A 13,225-nucleotide genomic window follows, 5' to 3' on the forward strand; every position below is an offset into this window, starting at 1 on the left:
GAGTCCCTGAGCTCTACACAGCCTGCAGTTCCCAAAACATTACTAGTTCGCCACAGTACTTATAATAATGAAGAGCATCAAGAGATAGCTGACACAGGAATTTATACATACCCAGTAAAAAAACATTCATGGTTTCTGATTTCTTATAGACAGCATATGATGCTATTCGGGGAATTCTAGAAGCACTTCAATCTTCAAAAAGAGGACCAATGAGGTTTTGCAGATGCCACCAACAATGCTGCCACCCAGCCAAGGTCAATCCATCCTGTTCTTGAACATTGCAGTCAAGGACAAGCCCTTAGATTGCATCGCCTTCACGCTATTTGCAAAGTTCCAAAGACTGCAGAAACCTTTTGCATTCCGAACACTGGGATTTGGTTATAAAGGTTCCACATTTCACGGAATTATTTGGGAATTTATGTGTCAAGGTGGTGATTTCACACACCATAATGGCACTAGTAGCAAGTCTATCCATGGGGAGAAATTTGCTGATGAGAACTTTATCCCAAAACATAGAGGTCCTGGCTGGCATCTTGCCCACAGCAAATACTAAACCCAATACAAATGATTCCCAGTTTTTCACCTGCACTGCTAAGACTGTGTGGTTGATGGCAAGCATAAGGTCTTTGGCAAAGTGAAAGAGGATGTGAAGATTTTAGAAAACATGGAGCATTTTGGCTTCAAGAAAATCAAGAACAGCGAGAAGTTCATCATTGCTCACTGTGGACAACTCAAATAAATTTGACTTGTGCTTTATCTTTCTATCTTTCCCTTTCTCTCCTACAGTCATGCAGCACTCCTAATAAACTGTTTCAGAAGATAAGAATTTATCTCTCTTAAAAGAAAATTAGATAAAGGTTTTTGTTTTCACATACAAAGTCAAAATTTGCAAACATGGATGACATCTAGGTAGGCAATCTATATTGCCCTGGGAATAATGAAAAAAAAAAAAAACCCACAGAAATGTAAGTGCTACAGAAATCTATGAAAGATGAGGGCTGATACAATGAGACTAGGCATAAATAATCAACTAACATACATAATATTTATATACTTATAAGAAAAAAATACATATAATAAGTGCCTCACAGTGGGTGTATGGACATATTTCATTTAGGATAACTAGAGTCAGAACAGGGACAGAGTTAAAGAAAAGGATAAACTTTACAAATCAAGAAATATATGTAGGTCACAATAAGTGAGGAAGTACATAAGTTCAAGTTCATTATGAATCTAACCATATTTATTTCATGCTGACTTTAGCACCTAGTAGTTTTTATTACTTTTGTTTCCCAGTGTTAATGACTTTCTACTGAGCTGTCCTTTAAATATTTTTTTCTGAAGCCCAGATGTGGATATAATATTTTAGACTTATTTTACATTTTAAAAAGCAATACATGTCCACTTGAACTCTTACTCATCCTTCCAGAATCAATTCAAATATGACCTCCTCCAGAACACTTCTACACCACCCATTCTCCATCCTCCCCAAGGCTGTTAACCTCTCTTCCCAGGGCTTATAAGGCTCCCTTCTTTCTTCACCTTTATTAGACTATAAGAATTCTCAGCTTCCTCTCGGTCTGTATCTCATGAGACTGTGATCTTGAGTAAAGGGGCCTTGTCTTTTATCTCTGTACTGAACAATCTAGGCAATAAAAACTCAATAAAGAGGCAACGAATAAAGGATGAAAAGTCAATTGTACGAAATAAAAGCAGTTCTTGAAAATAGTAGAAATAGATCTGGGTTTGTTTAGAAATACATACATTGAAGCTACAGTTTTGATGACTTTCGCCTTGTGGATTAAAAGAAAAAACGCATAATATCTGTCCACTCTTGGAATTCTATCCTATAAATATTTAAAAGCCAATACACAAAATATGCCTGCACCAGCAAAATGAAAAAACCAGCAATGCTGATCTGTCATTTCAGTCACCTTGGTGATGCTCACATTATCTGCATCTGTGGTCATGTGTATAGATTGTACAAACTGAAAAATCTACAATAATGGTCCTTCCCAGTGTCTGGATAGGTATCACTATGGGTCACGAAAACAGCACCATAATGGTTACAGTTCTCACTCATCTAACCTTTATTATCTAAAGGCTTTTGAGATAGCCATTTAAACTCTATGAGTATCTTAAAACAAACAAACAAAAACGCCAACTCTCTATTATATTCCTTGTCCAAAAGGAGAGCTAAAAATACCTATTCTAACTTTCTCAAAGGGTCATCGAGGGGCCCAAGTGGCATAAAGACCTAGAAATACTTTGCAAAGTATATGAGGACATAGTTATTCTTAATCACAGTAATTTATTTTAGCATCATAGAATATTTATATAATCATTTTAACACAAAAAGATGTGTTGTATATATCTTCTAAATAAAACTATCATTCTGCTTAGCAATTTTATTTAAGCTACTGCAGAAAGAGGGATTTTTATCTCTTCACTTAAAAATAATCACCAGAAGTAAAAAAGGGGAACAACTGTTCTGAATTTCTGAAATCTAAGAATATCTCCTTAATCATCTAAATGGGATTCTATTTCATGACATAGCAACCCCTCTAGTTCTAAAACCCTGCTAGTCCTAAACTTACTCAATTACAAATTAATAGTATTTAGTTTCTGGGTTGTTTTTTTTTTTTTTAGATTTATTTATATGAGAGAGAGAGAGAGAGTGAGTTGGAGAGGGATCAGAGGGAGAGGGAGAGAGAATCCTCACGCAGACTCCCCGCAGAGCACAGAGACCAATTCAGGCTGAACCCTGAGATCATGACCTGAGATCGTGACCTGATCTGAAATCAAGAGTCAGAGGTGGGCAGCCCTGGTGGCGCAGCGGTTTAGCGTCACCTGCAGCCCAGGGTGTGATCCTGGAGACCCTGGATCGATTCCTAAGTCAGGCTCTCTGCATAGAGCCTTTTTCTCCCTCTGCCTGTGTCTCTGCCTCTCTCTCTCTCTCTCTCTCTCTCTCTCTCTCTCTGTGTGTGTCTCTATGAATACATAAATAAAATCTTAAAAAAAAAAGAGTCAGAGGCTTAACTGACTGAGCTACCCAGATGCCTCCTAGTTTCCATTTTTAAAAATAGCCTTGTTTTCAATACCATACTCTAACAACAGTTTTCATTGTTGTTTGAAAATGGCAATCACATTCACTCTTAGTAGAGAAGTGAATCACCAAAAACTAATGCTGCCTTTTCATGAAAAAGTGTTGTTTTTGGAAAATGGTCACCCCCCTGAAGACCTCATTTTCTCACACCTTTTTCACTTGGTTAGACCACAAGATAGATTATGGAACCTAAGCGGAAGATTATATATATATATATATATATATATATATATATATATAACCCCTCCCAGAGTTGCACAATCCTCCTTTAGACCCCCTGCACCATCCTCCACATTCTCACCTCCTCATTTGGCAGGTGGATGACAACCCCGAGGGAGATCTCAGAAGCCCAATGTGAGAAGAAGCAGAGTCTCTACCAACCGGAGTCTAAGCATATCAGCCATAACTCTCATATCAGTTAAACTTAGCATAAAATTTCAATATCCTTTGGAGATATAGTCTTAAGAAGAAAAAAAAAACCTTAAGTGAATGGACTCAAAATACCAGATATACAAAATCAAATATTTCCAATTTGCTATCAGCTAGTTTCTTTAATGAGATTAAGATTTCTGGCTGCCTGTTGTCTAGATTTCTTGTTACCCAAGCAACACTAGCACTATCAATGAATGTATCTATGTTGCTGTTTTGACCTTCAATGCCTACAAGACTTTGCTTGGCTTAGAGAGTTTTATAGATTACACAGTGGGAGGAATAAATAGTAATCCTGCTTTTCCACTCCTTATAGCCATGGACCCTGTTTGGGAATGGAGTTGAAAACCAGATGCAAGTAACTTGTGCTATCTAACTGCAAGAGGAATTGAGAAACTACAGAGACATGCATCGTGCTCTCAAGAAAGGGCTGAGGGCATGCATCTGAGAGCTGCCCGGACACATTCCTACCTTCCCGTGTGACTCCCAGACAAATTCTGTAGTTTTAAGCAAGACCACTTTTATAAAGCTGGTTCAACATTTATGGCAGAACTTATATGATATTTTATTTCAAGAAACATAACAATGAGCACTAAATATATAAAATGTAAAGAGAGAACAGGGAATAAAATACTGAGGCATTCTGCACATAATATTCATAAGATGCAAAGTATTTTAAGTCAGAACATTTAAACCATATTTTCTCTCCTTGCTTATATAATATTCACAACTGAAACAATTATCCACAACAGAGGAATAGTCTCATGTATGTTTCAAATACTGAAGGTGAATTGGTCTTATAATCAGTCCAATGGATAAAGTGGAAGAGGAAATTGTGCATTAAAACTAAACATCTGGGCAGCCCGAGTGGCTCAGCGGTTTAGCGCTGCCTTCTGCCCAGGGCCTGATCCTGAAGACCTGGGATTGGGTCCCATGTTGGGCTCCCTGCAGGGAGCCTGCTTCTCCCTCTGCCTCTCTCTCTCATTCTCTGTGTGTCTCTCATGAGTAAATAAATAAAATCTTAAAAAAAAAAAGCTAAACATCTTTCATTAAGTTTTAATAATGATGGGCATTTCATCATTAATAGTGATATTAAATTAATTATTAACTAAATTAATAATATGTATAACTTCTTAAAAATCTAAAAATAAATGTAATCTTAATGAAATAAGAAGTAATGCATCCTAGTAGCAAATAAAGCTGACTTATTGTAGATATTTGCTGCATATTTAGATACAAATTATAAATCATGCAAATTCAAATCCAAGTTAATAGAAAAAGTAAAATTTTTGTATATTACATATAGGTTTTCATGTATTTTTTTAGCAAATATTTATTGAGGACTTGTGTAGAATGTAATGATTAAGTTCACTTAATTATAGGTAGAAAAGATTTCCTTGAAGAAAAAACATCTAAATGGAGACTTGACAGATGAGTGGCCAGTTGTGCTTGTTAATAATAAATAATCTTTCCTCATCATTAAAAACACTTTATCACTTACCATGCAAATCTATTTGAAGTCTAAACTAACAACTATTAAGTATTCTCCACAAGTGATTTAAATAATTTCTTCAAGGGAAATCATTTCCCAAGGTGATTCTTATTTAGAGTCATATCATCAAAACACCTTGATTCTACAGCAGAAAAGCAAGGCAAGATTCTGCTAAGAATAATTGCCATGATAGCAAAAATTTCCCCAAGAATTGTCAGTGATAATGAATTTTTCAATTAAAAAACAGATCTTTCTTTCTATTAAATATTCATCTTCTGGGATGCCTGGGTGGCTCAGTGGTTGAGCGCCTCCCTTGGGCTCAGGGCATGATCCTGGAGTTCCAGGACCGAGTCCCACATCAGGCTCCCTGCAGGGATCCTTTGCCTTCTGCCTTTGTCTCTCTTTCATGAATAAATAAATAAAATATTTTAAATAAATAAATACTCAGCTTCTTACTACTTCATTGCTAAATAGTCCTACATGTCATGCTGCTAGGATCAAGATAGTTCAATTAGTGATTAATTTAAATTAAATGTAAGCCAGCTTTACTAATTGGGAGAAATGCCCCATCATTCTAGCTGGGCACCAAGGAATGTGTTACCCTGGAATGGAATCATCTTCTTTGAAGGAACTAATGACTATTTAGAAGTATACTCCTTTCAAACTTAAAAGCAATCAATGTCTACGGGAACTTCTCACTGATGTCAGTTAACATTGAGTTTTTAAATGTAAAGTGGTGAGTGGTACTAGATACATGCAGTAAAATCTTATTAATGGGACTAATTAAAAGAAAAGACATTCTGGGGCACCTGGATGACTCAGTCAAGTGTCTGCCTTCAGCTCAGTCATGATCTCAGGGTCCAGGAATGGAGCCCTGCCACATGCTCCCTGCTCAGCAGGGCATCTGCTTCTCCCTCTCTCTGCCTCTTGCCACCCCCTCCCTGCTCACGCATGCACATGTATGCTCTCTTTGTCTCAAATAAATAAATAAAATCTTTTAAAAAAAGATATTCTGAGTTAGTGAAAACTCTATATTGAGGTTTTTGTTTAAAGAAATTCAACTTCTTTATAGTAGACAAATTTCTGGAGTCTGATAAGAATAATATATATAAGTAATGCCTTTGAAGGACTTGAAAACAGTTTGCTCATGTATTATATAGGTTAAAGTGTTTCCATACAATTTTGTCCGTATGGTCAATGCACTAATAATAGATCATGTGGAGGTTACTACACTGTCCCTACAGGACTTTCCTGTGTCTTTTTCCTCTGTTCATCCACTCCCTTCCCATCTTTGCTATTTGCTCTTCAAAGCATCCCTGGTTTCATCTTCTTTCACCTCTCCTTTTACTTTTCTGTCATAGAGAAACTGATTCTAAATATAGTCCTACAGAAACAAAGGTTTGATAAAGAAAACAAAATCAGCGGGTCACTCTCACTAACCAACAGGTGACAGGGCATAGATTAAGGAAAATGAGTGAAGCAGACCATGCCAGTTACAGATGTGACAGATATTTTTCCAAGTAGCAGAATGCCTTGCTTCCCCTTTAAAGGGATTCTAATGACCTTGCAGATAGTCATGGTAATTCCAGATTTGAACATTCTAACACGTAAGAGTATAAAGTCATGAGATCGGTTTTCCTGTGTAGCCTAGTCATAATTCATAATCATAAAAAATTGGTCATGGCTCAATTTAGACAATGATCTTTAATTTGATTAGAATCTAAATCTTATAAATAGTAGAGTTTATATTAATTATATTGAGCATATATTCTCAAAACTATATGAAAAGTAGGCATACCAAACTGTGTACTTGATAAACAAAACCGCTTTTCCAACAGTTTTAAAAGGCTCCCAGGAGCTTTGATTTATTATTCCTGATTTTTATAGTCTTCTAGTGATAAAGAATAACAATGGAAAATACCACCATTCTAGGTTGACCGTGAAATGACAGATTGCTTTAAGAAATGAAAACGATTCCACTGCGATAACCACAAATAAATCTCTTCCTTAGGAGAGTAGTATCAACAGTTTTGCTCTAGAGATAATCTTAAAGTCCAGCTAACCCATATGGCAGGTTCATCATTCTCCAAAGTCATGAAGGACCATACTTAGGTTAGTTAGAACTACAGCCTCCAGAAGCAAGACATTAAGAATGTTGGGCTTGCAACTGGCTCTACTCTCTTAAATTAATAGTTAAAACAGCTTTGAGTTTTCATCTTTGGTTATGTTTAAGTATTTTTGCTTTATTATATTTTGTGTATTTGTGGTACACTGAGGGAAAGTCAATTAAGACAAGGACCCATGTGCAATTGAAATATTTATTTCACCTGATCAGATAATTTTCAATAATGACACAATGATTCAGATTAATGAGAAAGAAAGTCAACATATGTTTAAAAGAAATACAGTTATAGGGGGCACCTGGGTGGTTCAGTGGTCAAGTGTCTGCCTTCAGCCCAGGGCATGATCCCAGGGTCCTGGGATCGAGTCCCACATCAGGCTCCCTGCAGGGAGCCTGCTTCTCCCTCTGCCTATGTCTCTGCCTCTCTCTGTGTCTCTCATGAATAAACAAATAAAAATCTTTAAATAAATAAAAGAAAAGAAATACAGTTATAATTATATTCAAGGTGACTCCTTTAAAAAACATTTTTTGAAATGTGCCAAGCAGTGTGCTGAGCAGTAAGAGACCTAAAGCAAAGCATTTTCCTGTCCTCAAGTATCGAACAATCTAAAAGAAAAAAACAAACATAAAAAACAAGTAAATGCAATTTAAAGATGTGGAAATTAAAAGCTCAAGAAACAGTGTAAGTAGACAAAAAGCACTGGTAGCCACTTCCTGATGTATCACCCTAGGGACCTAATCTAGAAAACTGGAATCATCTTTACACCCAGTCTATACTTGTTGATTTTACCTCTTAAATTTTTCTTGAATCCTTCTAATCCCTGACTACTAATGCTCTCACTAAGAAATTCCCATCTGTCTTCTGGATTTTAGTAACTTCCTTCCATGTCTCCCTGCCTGCAGTCCACATACCTGCCAACATGATCTTTCCATGATTATTATTACCATAACTCCCTGTCTTCATCAAAACTCCACTACCTACAGGACAATGAATTTTGGTTTTTAAGGCTTTAAAAATACATGGTGCTGACTCAAGTTTCTTTCCTTACCAGGCTCCAGAAAAAAAAAGTCATAGAATGATCTAGGTAGGGTGTCAGGGAAGGTATAATCAGTAAGGTAGAAAGAGAATCAGAACAGTATACTCCCCATTGTAAAATACATCAATAATATTTCTCCTTTCTCAAAAAGGCAGGAATACTGTTCTATAAATTCAGTAATAAAACAGCTAAAGAAAACAGCAGGATGGGTTCACAGCTGGGTATTTTTCTATTTTGACAAAGAAAAGGAAAATGTCCATCTACCACAAAATTAATAAGCTCTTTGAAGGCAAAAGAAATAAGTGCTGACAACTCTTTGGGACATAAGCTTAATTTTAGAAAGAGAACACATAATCCATTGCGTCTAGCTGATGCCTCGAAAAGGCTGTCACCCCTAAATCATTAGTAACTCAGTACTTCAGTTCACTTGACCTTATTTCCCCAGACACCACTGCTACTATTGACCAAGCAGCATTCAATATGTTCATACGATAATGTCATAAACAATCCTCAGCAATTCCGCCTTCTGGAAGTGCTGCTCCTGCCAATGACATCACAGCTTGTCAGCTCAATATGTCACTGGCATATGGGTTCACTTTAAGTGGTGATAATAAATAGCATCAGGCCATCCAGTTGCACTCCATTTTGAGATCACATTAAAAAGCGGCATGAGTCCTGGGCAAAGCAGGAGGACTGCTGCTATTTTACTGTCTCTTTAGCAACACTATATACAAAGGAAAAGAAAAAAAAATGTGAAAAAGGTGAGTATTATCATGTAACACCGCAGTTTAGAAACCTTTATCTTACAATATTTTATAGGAGATAATCCGAGAAAGTCATTATGATTCCTATTTTAAAGATAAATAAACTGAAGTGCAATGGAGTTTCCCAAGGTCACCCAATAGGATGTGGCCCTTGTTTTGTCTTCAAATTTTACGTATTTATCATATGAACAGAAGAAGACAGAACCACCCTCAGTGGTGTCTGCTTTTTTACGCAGGCATATTCAAGATATCCGAGCAGGCTCACTCTTGAGAATCTTGGACTCAGGCTGTTGTTCTGTGCGACAGCATGGTTGGCCAGCTGCTGGTTTTGATTCAGTAGCTAGTTGTAAAAAGTGAACGCTTGCATAGAAGCAAAGTAAAACAGCCTTCCTTGGGGACAGCTTGAACTCAATAAATAGTCCATTAGTTTAAGGCAGCAGATACGCACAGAGATACGGATAGAACTCACAAAAGCATGGTTTCTTTCTGCCTTTACTAATTGGATAGAATTCCTTTCAGTGGTTACTGGTTAATAGGACTGGGCAGATGGCTAATAGAACTGAAGGACACTAAATGTTCACTTAGCCCATCTACCTGAGTTTTTTTGTTTATTCTGTTTTGTTTTGTTTATTAAGTAAGCTCTCAGCCCAACTCCATGACCCAACCTGGAGATCAAGAATCGAATGCTCTAAAGACTGACCCAGCCAGGAGCACCCCCATCTAACTGTTCTTAAGCAGAGCTACCCATAAAACAACACAGATTTTTGAAGTTATATTTCTTTAAAAATGTTTTCCTAATTTTAAAAGTAATATTAGATCATTCATTAGATCATTGAAGATTTTGCATTATACAAGAAGTTATAAAGAAAAAAAAGTTTAAATCATCTGCAATTCAATACTCCAGATATGATCAATGTTGCACTTTCACTTTGACATGTTTCCATCTGAATTTTTAATGTATATATATCTTTTTTATTTTCAAAATTAACTTTCTTATACCTGTTCTTTTTCTCTTTACATTGTATGATGGGAATCTTTGTATGTTATTTTTGGAAAATACTAATTTAAATGGCTGTCTTTTCCTCTCATATGGATATGCGATGATATGTTTACTCATGTTTCTACAGGTCAATAGTCAAATCTATTATGCTATTGATAAATGATGCTACAATACCTACTTATACAAATCATGCAAGTTTCTAATTATTTCCTGAGACAAATTCCTAGTGAGGGAATTACTAAAATCCCTGATACTTTAGATTTTATGATTTTTATTGCAACACTGACAAGTCGTTTTCAAGAAAGCACCAGTAATATAAAAAACATATAATATATATTATATAATATTAAAAAGGATCCTTTACATTCAACTTTAAATATTATGTTTGTATTTATGTTTTAATTTTGTAAAGATTTTATTTATTTACTCAAGAGAGACATGTAGAGAGAGACAGAGACACAGGCAGAGGAAGAAGCAGGTTCCCTGTGGGGAGCCCAATGTGGGATTCAATCCCAGGACCCCAGAAGCACAACCTGAGCCAAAGGCAGATGCTCAACCATTGAGCCACCCAGGCATCCCATGTTTTACTTTGGTAATACAGAAGTATATATTTCTAAAATATATTTTATTTTTAAAGACATATAGAGAATGAGATTTGACAACCTCCCATGCATGACAAAACCCTGCATGACCGATTGGAGATAAACTATGTGGAATATAACAAAGTCTAAAATGTTGCAAACACTTAGTGCTGTTGTTTGATGCAACATAAAGTTAGGAACAAGAGATAAAGTAATATGAAACATAAAGGATATTTAATCATCTTTTGGTCATACCATAAGTCCCCAAATAGAAGTAACAAAAGTCAATAATATTTTTCTCCCTTATTTCTCAGATAGATCTCAAATTTGTCAACCTCAATATTTAAATTTCTATATCTCCACATATATTAGAAATTCTCTTAGCTCCATTTTACATGGGAATGAAATGAAGTCATTGGCTAGTCATAATTGCAAATATTCACTGCTAAACTGAGCATGAGAAATGGTACAAACTCCACACTCTTCCAAAATTAAAAGTTCCTGACATTGATCCATGTAGCAGATTTACAACAGGACAATTGTCTTCCAATATTTCTCAGTCCACTGAAGCACCTCACAATACACATCACTTATTTTCTTTTTATCCTTCCCTCTCACCTCCCTCCCTTCCTTCTTCCTTTCCTCCTATAATGGTAAGTAACTAAGAAAAACAAACAAAACAACAACAACAAAAAAAAAAAAACAACTTCCCAGCACCAGTAAAGTCAGATATTAATTTATAGGTTTCTTGTAAAAAAAAAAACTCACTTATTTCCTAGAAAAATGCAACATGATCAATAATTAAATATAATGGATTGTATATTTCTTTTTTTTTAATTTTTTTTATTTATTTACAATAGTCATACAGAGAGAGAGAGAGGCAGAGACACAGGCAGAGGGAGAAGCAGGCTCCATGCACCGGGAGCCTGACGTGGGATTCGATCCCGGGTCTCCAGGATCGCGCCCTGGACCAAAGGCAGGTGCCAAACTGCTGCGCCACCCAGGGATCCCAGGATTGTATATTTCAATGCTTAGAATATGAAATCCTACAGTGAATACAAAATCATTTTCTAATATCTCCTTCAGAAAGCTTGCCTGATTAAGTGGATCAATCTACAATTTACTAGGCTTGGTAATAGACTAGCAATTGGGATTTAAATAATACTGATATTGGAGGAAAGTTAGCAATTTCTAAGAACATAATGCCTTAGAGCAATGTCTTTTCAAAATGTGATATTCTTAGCACCAACAACAGAATTTCCTGGGATGCTTATTTCAGTGCAGATTCCTGAGCCTTTCTCCAAGTTACTGAATCAGAATCTCAGTAGGGTTTGGAATATCTTTTCTGATCAACATTCTCAGATCTTCTTTTGCACACTGAAGTTCAAGAAAGGCAGATAGTTTCTGCTAACTAAAGCATATTACAGGGGGAATCCCTGGGTGGCTCAGCAGTTTAGCACCTGCCTTTTGGCCCAGGGCGTGATCCTGGAGTCCGGGGATTGAGTCCTGCATCAGGCTCCTTGCATGGAGCCTGCTTCTCCCTCTGCCTGTGTCTCTGCCTCTCTCTCTCTCTCTCTCTCTCTGTTTCTCATAAATAAATAAATAAATCTTAAAAAAAAATAAAGCATATTATAGCTCTTGTTGCTAAATATCAACCTAAAGGTATTTCACTAGATCACTAAATTAATACTATTTGGGAAAAGAAATATTTTCACAATTATTGGTAAATACACTGTCTTTTCTTGAATCAGAGGCACTGTTGGGAAATAGCCATCCATAAAATATTCTGCTATTTTGCAAACGTTCTCTGAATCACTATTTACAGTTGTTTAATTCAGATTAACAAGGTAAATAATGGGTAAGCACCCAAGCTAGACCCTCTTCCTGTGTGCCGCAGGTTTACTCTGGCATCCATGTTTCCATGGATAGAGTTTTCCAGCCCCTTCCCTTTCTTTCCCATCTGCCATATGTCACCCAAACCCATGTGCAGTGGGATGGCAGGGAGACAACATCTTAGAATAAAACTGCTTTTCAGAGGTGATTTTGAGGACATTCATTTGAAAAGCACAGGAAATATTGCCAATGTCTAAAGTGAAAAGATCCTTATTCAAGACAAGGAGATTGGAACTGTAGAGGAATACCAAGACAAAGTCATGGGAATTTCAATGTGTTCATCAAACTTAAGTAAATTATTACATGGAGATATATAGTATGACGAATATACAAAGCTAACTGATTAAATGAGACTGTTGCCTGTCAACACTATTCATTGTTCACACAGTCCAATAGAAATTTAATCCATTAAAACATATATCTATTTCTCTGCTTCCCCCAACTGATTATGGCTAATTATGTAATAGTAATTTAGATACTAAAGTAGTGTTTCTCAGACTTTAGTGTCCATATAAAAATCTTTTTTAAATGCAGATTTTGATTCATTAGGTCTGGAGTAGAACCCAAGATTCTACATTCTAGCAAACTACAGATGATCCCAATGCCGATGATCTGTGGACCACATACTTTCAATTGCAAGGTACTAAAGTACTTTTTTTAAAAATTTTTTTAAAGATTTTATTTATTTATTCATGAGAGACAGAGAGAGAGAGGGAGAGACACAGGCAGAGGGAGAAGCAGGCTCCATGTAGGGAGCCCGATGTGGGATTTGATCCTGGGACTCCAGGATCACAGCCTGGG

The 13,225-nt window shown here is 36.3% G+C and overlaps 1 protein-coding gene across 8 annotated transcripts in view; it reads right to left on the minus strand.

Annotated features, from left to right (window-relative positions):
* The window catches only part of ANK2 (ankyrin 2), a 654,899-nt gene that overhangs the window by 288,716 nt on the left and 352,958 nt on the right, over nucleotides 1-13,225 (minus strand). The window lies entirely within an intron of this gene.

This window comes from Nyctereutes procyonoides, unplaced genomic scaffold (assembly GCF_905146905.1).
Source record: "Nyctereutes procyonoides isolate TBG_1078 unplaced genomic scaffold, NYPRO_anot_genome, whole genome shotgun sequence".
NCBI lineage: Eukaryota > Metazoa > Chordata > Mammalia > Carnivora > Canidae > Nyctereutes > Nyctereutes procyonoides.